This window comes from Macaca fascicularis, chromosome 8, assembly GCF_037993035.2.
Source record: "Macaca fascicularis isolate 582-1 chromosome 8, T2T-MFA8v1.1".
Classification (NCBI taxonomy): domain Eukaryota; kingdom Metazoa; phylum Chordata; class Mammalia; order Primates; family Cercopithecidae; genus Macaca; species Macaca fascicularis.
In genome coordinates, this window is record NC_088382.1 from 72,184,492 (window position 1) to 72,197,577 (window position 13,086).

Below are 13,086 nucleotides of genomic sequence, written 5' to 3' on the forward strand. Positions count from 1 at the left end.
GAGGTTTTAGGGAAGCAGATTTTGAGACAAGAATTAAAATGCAAGCAGTTTATTTGGGAGATGATCCCTGAAACCACAGTAGATGAGTGAGAAAGTAAAATCAAAAAAGGGAGGACCAATAGAAGTTGGATTATGAAGCAAAGTACCACAGTATTCCACCAAACCTGGGGAACTTTGGAAATGGTACAATATGCACCCTAGAGCCATCTTTTCCTAAGGACAAGGGTGCAGAGGTATTTATATACCAGTTCTTGACAAGTCAGAAATTGAGAATTGTTCCTGGGATATTTTAATTCCTTAGACCTGCAGCCTGCCCTAAAGGTGAAACACAGGTGCCAGCAGGAGGAAGCTAAACCTCTGTGCACTGAAATAGTAAGGGCAGGAAATATGCGTGTGATATTAAGGGCATCTATAAACCCCTGTTGGATGCTTTTTCTAGACTGGATGTGTTGCTTGGTAAAATTACTTCCATGTATTTCCCGTTTTGTCCCAACACCAGTGATTTGGCTATACACTGGAGAATCTGTGTGCAGGTACTCACGGTTATTTTTAAGCAAAAGTTAGATTTCTGTGCCTTTTACTATTTATGTAATACAATAAAAAATGACTTCAAGTAAAAAACTGAGCCAGGTCTACAACCATTTTCAAAATGCATTAATTCCTTACCATTGTTCAGTATATGCATGCTATGGAAAACACATGGGTAAACCTAAGAAAAAGGACATTGTCTAATAAAACGTGCTGTCTCGTAGTGAGCTGTACATGAGACCACAATCTTACTGAGGGCATATTTGTGATCTAGTAAATGCAAAGCAAATCTATACTATTTGGCCTTGAGTGGCACTTCTAATTTTCAAAACTACTTAATAACATCAACCATCATAGTACTTTTTTATACTATTATACTTTAAGTTTTGGGACACATGTGCAGAACGTGCAAGTTTGTTACACAGGTATACACGTGCCACAGTGGTTTGCTGCATCCATTGACCCGACAAGTACATTAGGTATTTCTTCTAATGCTATCCTGCTCCTAGCCCTCCGACCGGTGAGAGGCCCAGATGTGTGATGTTCCCATCCCATCCCTGTTTCCATGTATTCTCATTGTTCAAGTCCACTTATGAGTGAGAACATGCGGAGTTTGGTTTTCTGTTCCTGTGTTAGTTTGCTGAGAATGATGGTTTCTAGCTTCATCCATGTCCCTGCAAAAAACATGAACTCATCCTTCTTTATGACTGAATAATACTCCACAGTGTATATGTGCCACATTTTTTTTATCCAGTCTATCATTGAGGAGCATTTGGGTTGGTTCTAAGGCTTTGCTATTGTGAACAGTGCTTCGATAAACATATGTGTGTATATGTCTTTACAATAGAATGATTTATAATCCTTTGGGTGTATACCAAGTAATGGAATTGTTGGGTCAAATGGTATTTCTGGTTCTAGATGCTTGAGCAATCACCACACTGTCTTCTGCAATGGTTGAACTAATTTACCCTCCCACCAATAGTGTAAAAACGTTCCTATTTATCCATATCCTCTCCAACATCTGTTATTTCCTAACTTTTTAATGGTCACGATTCTAACTAGCATGAGATGGTATCTCATTGTGGTTTTGATTTGCATTTCTCTAATGACCGGTGATGACGAGATTTTTTTCATATGTTTTTGGCCACATAAATGTCTTCTTTTGAGGAGTGTCTTTTCATATCCTTTGCCCACTTTTTGATGGGGTTGTTTGTTTTTTTCTCGTAAATGTGTTTAAGTTCCTTGTGGATCCTGGATATTAGCTATTTGTCAGATGGGAAGATTGCAAAAATTTTCTCCCATTCTGTAGGTTGCCTGTTTACTCTGATGATAGTTTCTTTCGCTATACAGAAGCTCTTTAGTTTAAGTAGATCCTATTTGTCAATTTTGGCTTTTGTTGCCACTGGTTTTTATGTTATAGTCATGAAGTCCTTGCCCATGCCTATGTCCTGAATGGTATTGCCTAGGTTTTCTTCTAGGGTTTTTATGGTTTTAGATCTTACATTTACGTCTGTAATCCATCTTGAGTTAATTTTTATATAAGGTGTAAGGAAAGGGTCCAGTTTCAGTTTCCTGCATATGGCTAGCCAGTTCTCCCAGCACCATTTAATAAATAGGGAATCCTTTCCCCATTGCTTGTTTTTGTCAGGTTTGTCAAAGAGCAGATGGTTGTAGATGTGTGGCCTGGTTTCTGAGCCCTCTGTTCTGTTCCATCATTCTATGTATCTATTTTGGTAGCAGTACCATGTTGTTTTGGTTACTGTAGCATTGTGGTATAGATTGAAGTCAGGTAGCCTGATGCCTCCAGCTTTGTTCTTTTTGCTTAGGATTGTCTTTGCTCTATGGGCTCTTTTTTGGTTCCATATGAAATTTAAAGTAGTTTTTTTCTAATTCTGTGAAGAAAGTCAATGGTAGCTTGATGAGGACAGCATTAAATCTCTAAATCACTTTGGACAGTATGGCCACTTTCATGATATTGATTTTTCCTATGCATGATGATGGAATGTTCTTCCATTTGTTTATGATGTCTCTTATTTCCTTGGACAGTGGTTTGTAGTTCTCCTTGAAGAGGTCCTTCACATCCCTTGTAAGTTGTACTCCTAGGCATTTTATTCTCTTTGTAAGAATTGTGAATGAGAGTTCACTCATGATTTGACTCTCTGTTATTTGTGTAGAGGAATGTTTGTGATTTCGCACATTGATTTTGTATCTTGAGACATTGCAGAAGTTTGCTTATCAGCTGAAGTAGATTTTGGGCTGAGACAATGGGGTTTTCTAAATATACAATCATGTCATCTGCAAACAGAGACAATTAACTTCCTCTCTTCCTATTTGAATACCCTTTGTTTCTTTCTCTTGCGTGATTGCCCTGGCTAGAACTTTCAATACTATGTTGAATAGGAGTGGTGAGAGAGGGCATACTTGTCTTGTGATGGTTTTCAAAGGGAATTTTTCTAGCTTTTGCCAATTTAGTATGATGTGGCTGTAGGTTTGTCGTAAGCAACTCTATTATTTTGAGAAAGTTTCCATCAATACCTAGTTTATCAAGAGTTTTTAGCATAAAGCAGTGTTTAATTTTATCAAAGGCCTTTTCTGTATCTATTGAGATAATCATTTGGTTTTTGTCATTGGTACTGTTTATGTTATGGACTACATTTATTTATTTGTGTATGTTAAACCAGCCTTGCATCCTGTGGATGAAGCCGACTTGTTCATGGTTGATAAGTTTTTTGATGGGCTGCTGGATTCGGTTTGCCAATATTTTATTGATGATTTTTGCATCAATGTTCATCAGGGATATTGGCCTGAAATTTTCTTTTTCTGAACAGAGGAGTCCCTCTGTTTCTATTGTTTGGAATAGTTTCAGAAGGAATGGTAGCAGATCCTCTTTGTACCTGTGGTAGACCTCAGCTATGAATGTGTCTCGTCCTGGGTTTTTTTTGGTTGGTAGACTATTAGTTACGGACTCAATTTCAGAACTTGTTATTGGTCTATTCAGGGATTCGACTTCTTCCTAGTTGAGTCTTGAGAAGATGTATGTGTCCAGGAATTTAACTGTTTCTTCAAGATTTTCTGGTTTATTTGCATAGAGGTGTTTATGGTATTTGCTGATGGTAGTTTGTATGCCTGTGGAATCGTCTGTGGGATCAGTGGTGATATCCCCTTTATCATTTTTTATTGTATCTATTTGATTCTTCTCTCTTTTCTTCTTTATTAGTATTGCTAGTGGTCTATCTATTTTGTTAATGTTTTCAAAAAGCCAGTTCCTGGATTCATTGATTTTTTTGAAGGGTGCTTCATGTCTCTATCTCCTTCAGGTCTGCTCTGATCTTAGTCATTTCTTGTCTTCTGTTAGATTTTGAATTTGTTTGCTCTTACTTCTCTAGTTCTCTTAATTGTGATGTTAGGGTCTCAAATTTAGATCATTCTTGCTTTTTCTTGTGGACATTTAGTGCTGTCAAATTTGTCTCTAAACACTGCTTTACCTGTGTCCCAGAGATTCTGGTGCATTGTGTCTTTGTTCTCATTGTTTTCAAAGAACTTATTTATTTCTGCCTTATTTCGTTATTTACTCAGTAGTCATTCAAGAGCAGGTTGTTCTGTTTCCATGTAGTTGTGCGGTTTTGAGTAAGTTTCTTAGTCCTGGGTTTTAATTTGATTGCACTGTTTTTTAAGAGACTGTTTGTTATGATTTCCGTTATTTTGCATTTGCTGAGAAGTGTTTTACTTCCAATTGTGTGGTTAATTTTAGAATAAGTGTGATGTGGTGCTGAGAAGAATGTATATTCTCTTGATTTGGGGTGGAGAGTTCTGTAGATGTCTATTAGGTCCACTTGTTCCAGAGCTGAGTTCACGTCCTAAACATCCTTGTTAATTTTCTGTCTCATTGATCTGTCTAATATTGACAGTGGGGTGTTAAAGTCTCCCACTATTATTGTGTGAGTGTGTAAGTCTCTTTGTAGGTCTCAAAGAACTTGCTTTACGAATCTGGGTGCTCATATATTGGGTGCATATATATTTAGTATAGTTAGCTCTTCCTGTTTTATTGATCTTTTTACCATTATGTAATGCCCTTCTTTGTCTTTTTTGATCTTTCTTGGTTTAAAGTCTGTTTTATCAGAGATTAGGATTGCAACCCCTGCTTTTTTTTTTTCTTTCCATTTGCTTGGTAAATCTTCCTCCATCCGTTTATTTTGAGCCTGTGTATGTCTTTGCACATGAGGTGGGTATCCTGAATATAGCACTCTAATGGGTCTTGACTCTTTATCAAATTTGCAAGTCTGTGTGTTTCAATTGGGGCATTTAGCCCATTTACATTTAAGGTTAATAATGTTATATGTGAATTTGATCCTGTTGTTATGACGCTAGCTGGTTATTTTGCCCATTGGTTGATGCGGTTTTTTCTTAGTGTCAATGGTCTTTAAAATTTGATACGTTTTTGCAGTGGCTGGTACCAGTTTTTCCTTTCCATATTTAGTGCTTCCTTCTGGAGCTCTTGTAAGGCAGGCCTGATGGTGACAAAATCTCTCAACATTTGCTTCTCGATAAATGACTTTATTTCTTATTTGCTTATGAAGCTTAGTTTGGCTGGATATGAATTTCTGGATTGAAAATTCTTTTTTTTTTTTTTTTTTTTAAGAATGTTGAATATTGGCCCCCACTCTCTTCTGGCTTGTAGTGTTTCTGCAGAGAGATCTGATATTAGTCTGATAGGGTTCCCTTTGTGGGTATCCTGACCTTTCTCTCTGGCTGCCCTTAACATTTTTTCTTTCATTTCATCTTTGGTGAATCTGAAGATTATGTGTCTTTGGGTTACTCTTCTGCAGCAGTATCTTTGTGGGGTTCTCTGTATGTCCTGAATTTGAATGTTGACCTGTCTTGCCAGGTTGGGAAAGTTCTCCTGGATAATATCCTGAGAAGTGTTTTCCAAGTTTGTTCCATTCTCCCATCACTTTCAGGTACACCAATCAAATGCACATTTGGTCTTTGCATATAGTCCCATATTTCTTGGAGGCTTTGTTGGTTCCTTTTCATTCTTTTTCCTCTAATCTTGTCTTCTTGCTTTAGTTCCTTAAGTTGATTTTCAGTCTCTGATATCCTTTCTTCTGCTTGATTGATTCAGCTATTGATTCTTGTGTATGCTTCACGAAGTTCTCGTGCTGTGTTTTTCAACTCCATCAGGTCATTTATGTTCTTATCCAAACTGGTTATTCTAACCTTTTAAAAGGTTTTAGAATTGTTAACCTTTTAGAATAGCAATTCCTCTAACCTTTTATCAAAGTTGTTCGCTTCCTTGCATTGGGTTAAAACATGCTCCTTTAGCTCGGAGGAGTTTGTTATTATCAACCTTCTGAAGCGTACTTCTGTAAATTCCTTTAACTCGTTCTTTGTCCAGTTTTGTTCCCTTGCTGGCGAGGAGTTTTGATCCTTTGGAGGAGAAGAGGCATTCCCATTTTTGTAGTTTTCAGCCTTTTGCGTTGTTTTTTCCTTATCTTCGTGGATGTATCTACCTTTGGTCTTTGATGTTGGTGAAATTTGTATTGGATTTCTGTGTGTATGTCATTTTTGTTGATGGTGATGCTATTTCTTTCCATTTGTTAGTTTTCCTTTTAACAGTTAGGCCCCATCTGCTGCAGGTCTGCTGTAATTTGCTGGAGGTCCACTCCAGACCCTGTTTGCCTGGGTATCACCAGCAGAGGCTGCAGAACAGCAAAGACTGCTGTTTGTTCCTTCCTCTGGAGGCTTTGTCCCAGAGGGGCACTTGCCAGAGGCCAGCTGGAGCTCTCCTGTATAAACTATTTGTTGAACCCTGCTGGGAGGTGTCTCCCAGTCAGGAGGCATGGGGTCAGGGACCCACTTGAGAAGGCACTCTATCCCTTAGCAGAGCTTGAGCACTGTGCTGGGAGATCCACTGCTCTTTTCAGAGCTGGCAGGCAGGAATGTTTAAGTCCGCTGAAGCTGTGCCCACAGTTGTCCCTTCCCCCAGGTGCTGTGTTCCAGGGAGATGGGAGTTTTATCTATAAGCCCCTGACTGGGGCTGCTGCCCTTCTTTCAGAGATGCCCTGCCTAGAAATGAGGAATCTAGAGAGGCAGTCTGGCTATAGCAGCTGAGTTGGGCTCCATCCAGTTCGAACTTTCCGGGGGCTTTGTTTATACTGTGAAGGAAAAATCATCTATTCAAGCCTCAGTAATGGTGGACGCCCCTCCCCTCACCAAACTCCAGAGTCCTAGGTGGACTTCAGACTGCTGTGATGGCAGCCAGAATTTGAAGTCAGTGGTTCTTAGCTTGCTGGGCTCCATGGAGGTGGGATCCGCTGAGCTGGACCACTTGGCTCCCCAGCTTCAGCCCCCTTTTCTGTAGAGTGAATGGTTCTGTCTTGTTGGTATTCCACGCGCCACTGGGATATGGAAAAAAAACAAAAAACAAAAAAAACAAAACTCCTGCAGCTAGCTGCATGTCTGCCCAAAGGGCCACTCAGTTTTCTGCTTGAAGCCCAGGGTCCTGGTGGCGTAGGCACCTAAGGGAATCTCCTCATCTGCTGGTTGTGAAAACCATCAGAAAAGCATACTATCTGGGCCAGAGTGCACTGCTCCTCAGGGCACAGTCCCTCATAGCTTCTCTTGGCTCGGGGAGGAAGTTCCCCCACCCTTGAGCTTCTCAGGTGAGGAGATGTCCCACCCTGCTTCGGATGGCCTTCCATGAGCTGCACCCACTGTCTAACCAGTCCCAGTGAGATGAGTCGGGTACCTCAGTTGGAAATGCAGAAATCTATGTTGATCTCTCTGGGAGCTGCACACCGGAGCTGTTCCTATTCAGTCATCTTGTCAGCCACCTGTCTCATCACAGTACTTTTAACAACTACTTACTCACTTTTCTTTCCTACCAATTTCATTTTCTAATTTTCTCCTTTGAGAACACAGTGGGAAACTATTTGGTTTTACCAAATAGTTAATCGTTTTTAAAAATCCTCTCAATTTCTTGAATAAAAATATACGGGAAAAAGTAGAGTCATGTTCGTATTGAAATGTAAGCTTGTCTTAGCGATGAAAAAATACAAATTGTATATTTATGTATCTTGGTGTATTTGGTGATTTTATATGAATATTAATACATCATGAACAAATAAGAAAAATCTATCACTCATGTTTTTGAAAAATAGTTCATTCCATATTAGCCTGAGTTAACATATTTTGTGTTAGGTTTTACGTTTCTGATGGGCAATCTGTTCAGTATTTCATATGCTTACTGTAAATGCATCACACGTTTGTATAAGATTGTTTCTTATTTTTAACTAGAAATAATCCTAGATGTACAGAAAAGGTGCAAAAGTAATACACAGAGATCCCATTACCTTTCACTCACCTTTCTTGTTGGAAACCTTTTACAGAAACATAATGCAGTAATACAGGGTTGATTCTTGAGCCAGACAGGTGTGTGAAAATCTGCTCCAAAAGTACATTATCTGATAGAATACTCTCTCTCTGCATATGTTATAGCAGTGCCTCCTTTCTTTGAAAATGGAAGGTAGTGGGGGCATTATTCTCTGTACTTTGGAGTGCTTAATGTAATCTAATAAATACACACATGCATGCTTACAGAAAACGTTCAAGGTGGCATCAGGATTTGCAGAGACTGTATTTGTGTTTTCTTTTCATTTCAATCATGTTACCCTCGCTCTTACTTTGTTACTGTCAATTGTTGGGGCTCTAGCCCATGAGGACTTGTCTGATCTGAGCTCCTGAAATCTTGAAAGCAGAGAGCAGCTGAGTTTTTAATGGTTGTAATGAATTGTTTGTATCTCTGATATGAGGACTCTGACATGTGGCTCCGAAGGTACACAATATGCATGTACGTTATAGAGAAATCCCAGTGGTTGCCAATACTCAGCAGTAAATTAAGCAGTGAGGAATTCTTGAACTTGCCAGTGTAGGTGGGGGCTGCTCACTGAATGACATTAAAAAAACACTAAATGGGCCAGGCGCAGTGGTTCGCCCCTGTAATCCCTGCACTTTGGGAGGCTGAGGCGGATGGATCACCATAGGTCAGGAGTTTGAGACCAGCCTGGCCAACATGGTGAAACCCCGTCTCTACTAAAAATACAAAAATTAGCTGGGAGTGGTGGTGCATGCCTGTGATCCCAGCTACTCAGGAGACTGAGGCAGGAAACCGCTTGGACCCGGATGGCGGAGGTTGGAGTGAGCTGAGATCGCACCATTGCACTCCAGCCTGGGCAAAAAGAGTGAAACTCCATCTAAAAAAAAAAAAAAGAGAGAGAGAGAGAAAAACACTAAATCTGTATCACTACAGTACTAATTATGATAACCAGATCAGTGTTTTTAGGCCACTGATAGAGTTAATGTTAATTGAGGCTTATTTTTAAACAAAACAGAAATGGAGAAAAAGTGCTTGGCTATATCTTTCCAATTGCAGAACTAATTATAAGTAATATTTATTCAATCAAAATATACCAAATAACTTTTCTTATCCTTTCTTCTTTGCTTTCTCCCACTCTACAAGCTTTCCAGTGACCTTAGAAACACCCCCACACCTATGTCCATCTCCAATTTCTTTGTTATCTGTCAATTAAACAGCCATCTGGGGGGCATTTTTAAATGTTCATATGTAAAGTGCTTAAAATATCAAGAAATATATTTTTAGAGAGTAAGAAAATATAAAAAATATAACTGTTATCATTTTTCCCTCTTGTATGCCCCCAACATTCATACATCCATTGCTACGCATAATAAGTGAACCAATTCTAACAAGAAGGATTGTCTCAACAGCCATGCAATGGCACACTTATGTTCTGCAGCCCTTCCCAGGCATGCTTCAAACTCGCCATACATGTGTGTCTACATTTTGCTCCAGTGTAAACCTTATTTTCACTCCACCTGAGCTGGCATACTGCTTTGAAATATCTGTCAGATAATCATGAAGTGATGAAGAGAATCATGAAGAGAATTATAATTTGCTTGCTCCATGAAGGCCCCAATGAGGTTCTCACAATTAAGTAGGCATCAGAGGAAACACATACATTTACTAATACTTTGAAGAACTTTTCACAATGGAGGTAGAATGCTTAATCAGGCAATAAACTCTTCGACTCAGTAAAAATGCAGAACTGGGAGGCTTACACAAACAATTAAACAAATAAAAAACAGTGCAATAATTAAGGAGTAATTTTAATTCAAAATAATCTTAATTTACGGAGAAACTTAAAGCTGGTGTCCCACAGCCAGTATTTGAAAGTGAATCCCCAGAAGTTGGGAATCTGGAAATCTGCACTTGTAGATCTGGCCTCTGGATGTGCTGTCTCCCCCAGGTTATCTGTTAGTTTGGACAACTCACTCTTCCCTTAAGGGAGATAGGACTGAAGTTTCTCAAAAGGAATTTCACCAAGAAATAAAGGCATAGAAGAGATAGACATAAGACAAAAACAAGACAAAACAAACACATAGACTCAAATGGCTTTAAGAAGAGTGTGTGTGTGTGTGTATGCATATGTTTAATACTCACTGCATACTATATATGTGCACGTATACATATATGTTCAACATGATGTGTGAAGTATTATGCTAAAAATGTACACCCATCATTGTTCTTCCTGCAACAATATTGAATTTAACTACTGTTATAAGCACTGGGAAAACAGCTTTGTATTTGAGTTGGGGAGACAGGAAATCATACAGTATGCAAACAATTAGTTGGAAGAAAAATAGAGTGACTGGAGTATTACTTTAGGAGGCCTGTTAAGTAAAGGCCTCCATGGGATGTGACATGAGGCTGAGACCTGCATGAATCAAGGCTGTAAACTCCACAGAGACAAGCAAGGGGAAAAGGCTAAGGCTTAGCCCTCTGGCGCAGTCATTTTTATCATACCCACTTTAAGTATGGGGAAAATAGGGCTCACAGGGGAGCAAAATGGCTTCCCTGAGATTCTACGGCCAAGAAGCAGTATTAACAGCCATATATCGGATGGGCTGTTCTACTTAGGTTATTTCCACTCCAGTTGGTTTCACCAAACTCCTGTCCAGGCCCCATCCTTTCCATTGCTCTGTCATTTTCTAGTCTCATTTCCTCTCCCCAAGAGACTGGTAATTCCTCTTTTAAACCTTCTCTAACTCTCACAGGAAGAACACTTAATGAAACCAGTTGGCACTAACCTCTTTCAGAGGGAGTGCTACTTTATGCCTGCATCTGCTCTCCCTTCCCACCTGTAAGCCCTCGAGGGGAAGAGAGGGTGTGATACCATTTACCTTTGCCGAGCAGGCAACTAGCACAGCCCTTTGCATAGAAGCAATTAAGAAGTGAACTAGTAAGAAGTATTTGAGGGAAGGATGGAGAAAGGAAGGAAAAAAAGGAAGGGAGAAAGATTTTTAGTTCAGGATGTAATACAATTTAGAAAATGAGAAGAGATTGCAGAGAGAAATAAAGGTAGCTTCACACAATTTCTAGACTTCTTGTTAGCATTGTGTTATCTTTGTTTCTTGTTTAAATGCATTTAGTACAAATGCATTTTTCAACGGTCTTAAATTACACAAGGAAGAAACTCCAATTTGAGGCTATCAGTAAAGGCGGCAATGGGAAAGGGAGAGGTACAAGGGACCCTCCTGATCTCCTAAAATCATACCACATGGGTGATACTAACTCTGAATGTTAGATCAATGTACATTATTACACCTACTTATGAGGGAACAGTTAGCTTCCCTGTGGGTAACTGCTATTTGTGTCCCAAGTTTCAGAGGCAGCATAGGGAATATGTAAATCTAGGAGGTCTAGAGTCAAATTCTTTGGCTTTGCATTCCTCTTCCTGGTTTAGCAGCCAGGGGAGCCCTTCCTCCTGTTTCCCTATCTTTTCAATGGTGATGTTCACAGCACCCACCCCATGAGGGTGCAGTCATCATTAAATGAGTGAACACATATAAAGCACTTAGATGGGTGTATGGCACCTGGCAAGGACCCAGTGCAGGTTAGCTGCTAATATGGTACTTCCTAAATAAATAAAATCATGACAAAGTATACTGGGGTAAACATATGTGATTTGGAGAGAAGAAAGTGTCAGTATTTTTATTACCATCATTCATCACAGTCTCTGGAGATGAAGAGTTTACAACAGTTTCTGGAAGTTATAGATAGAAGACTTGTTCATGTCCTCTCACTTTTCAGCTGCTTCCTACAGCTTTTAGAGGGTCAATGGCCTGAGATGTTCTGCAACGTCCTTTTCTATATGCTAAACTACTTATTGTTCAGTGTTCATTTTTTCCTATTGTTTTCATCCATCAAGAATGATGGCAAGTATGTGGATTGTGCATAAAGGCAGCGTGCTCACATGATCCTTGATCACTGATGTCTTAAAGCTTGGGTTAAAAAAGGAGGGGGAGTTCTGACTCGACTTCTCCGTTCTCCACGATAATAACAGAGGTGGCATGTAAACAATGAATGTTCTTGACCCTTTTATTAACGCAAATCCTGAAGTTATTCGTGTGTCCCTACTAGAATTTCAAAGATGTGCAGACTTCCTTGGGAATGATAACCGTCTTAAATTATAAACATAGATCCTGAAGAAACGTTTCAGAAAGAGGATAAAAATAAAAATAGGACTGCTTTTAATGCCCAAACTAAGGGCTTGAGCAGTTTCCATGTCTAGAGTGGAAGTATTAAAAATGCAAAGATGTCTTGCCTTTTCTTACCAACCTACCGCGAAGAACCCAGGAGGGCAGCAGTGGGCTAGAAACAGGGTTTCTGTGCCACATTCTGAAGACAGCCTTTTCCGAGATAATTGGCCTGCAGGCCTGTTCCCTGTTCTGGTGTGCTTTTGAGCTCCTTGCGCAGTTCCACCAGGTACAACAAATGCGCCCATAAAATCTGACTTTGAGCCCTGATGAAATTTAATCCTCTGCAGAACGCCTCCTCTCTCTTTTATTAAGTGGGAGAGAGAGGAGAGTTTCCACAGGATTCACAGAGTTTGTCTGTATCTTAATTATCCGAGATCTGATTTCCAAATCCTTCTCAAACAATTTATTTCTATGAAGACATATTTATGCCCATTCCGGAAACCTTCCCCATTTCTAGAAAAAGCTACGCATCTTCTTCTTTCTTGACTTCTCTTGTCTGCCTCCCGGTGAGGATTTCAAAGGGTCTGTGAGTTGAGAACCCTAAGCCAGGTCTCCCTGCGGCGTCCTGGCTAGTCCCGGCGCCCTGGGCCAGAGCACCTCTCAGCCGCAGCGCCCCTTGCCAACCAACTCTGTCCAACTTTCCCTTTCAGACTCCAGCAGGGGCGTCCTCCAGGCAACCGGCTGCGGCAGGCAGAAGCGACCTTGGCTCGGAGATCCCCGACCTGAGAGCTCAACGCCGGCTGAACAGACTCACCTGCGCAGCGCCCGCCGGCCCCCTAGCAGACCGGCAGGTTCCGGAGCTCGGCCTTCAGCTCCGCCGCGCCCGCCCATCCTGGGTGTCTCGCGCCCCGATCCTTCCTCCCCTGACCCCAAGCCATCCCAACTCCCATCCTCGCCACCTCTGGGGCAGCTCAACTAAGCCGTGTCCCTTCCGTTGCAAAC

General features: G+C 40.5%; 1 long non-coding RNA gene across 3 annotated transcripts in view; it reads right to left on the reverse strand.

The window, feature by feature from the left end:
• The window catches only part of LOC123575208 (uncharacterized), a 115,948-nt gene that overhangs the window by 101,453 nt on the left and 1,409 nt on the right, over positions 1–13,086 (reverse strand). The window lies entirely within an intron of this gene.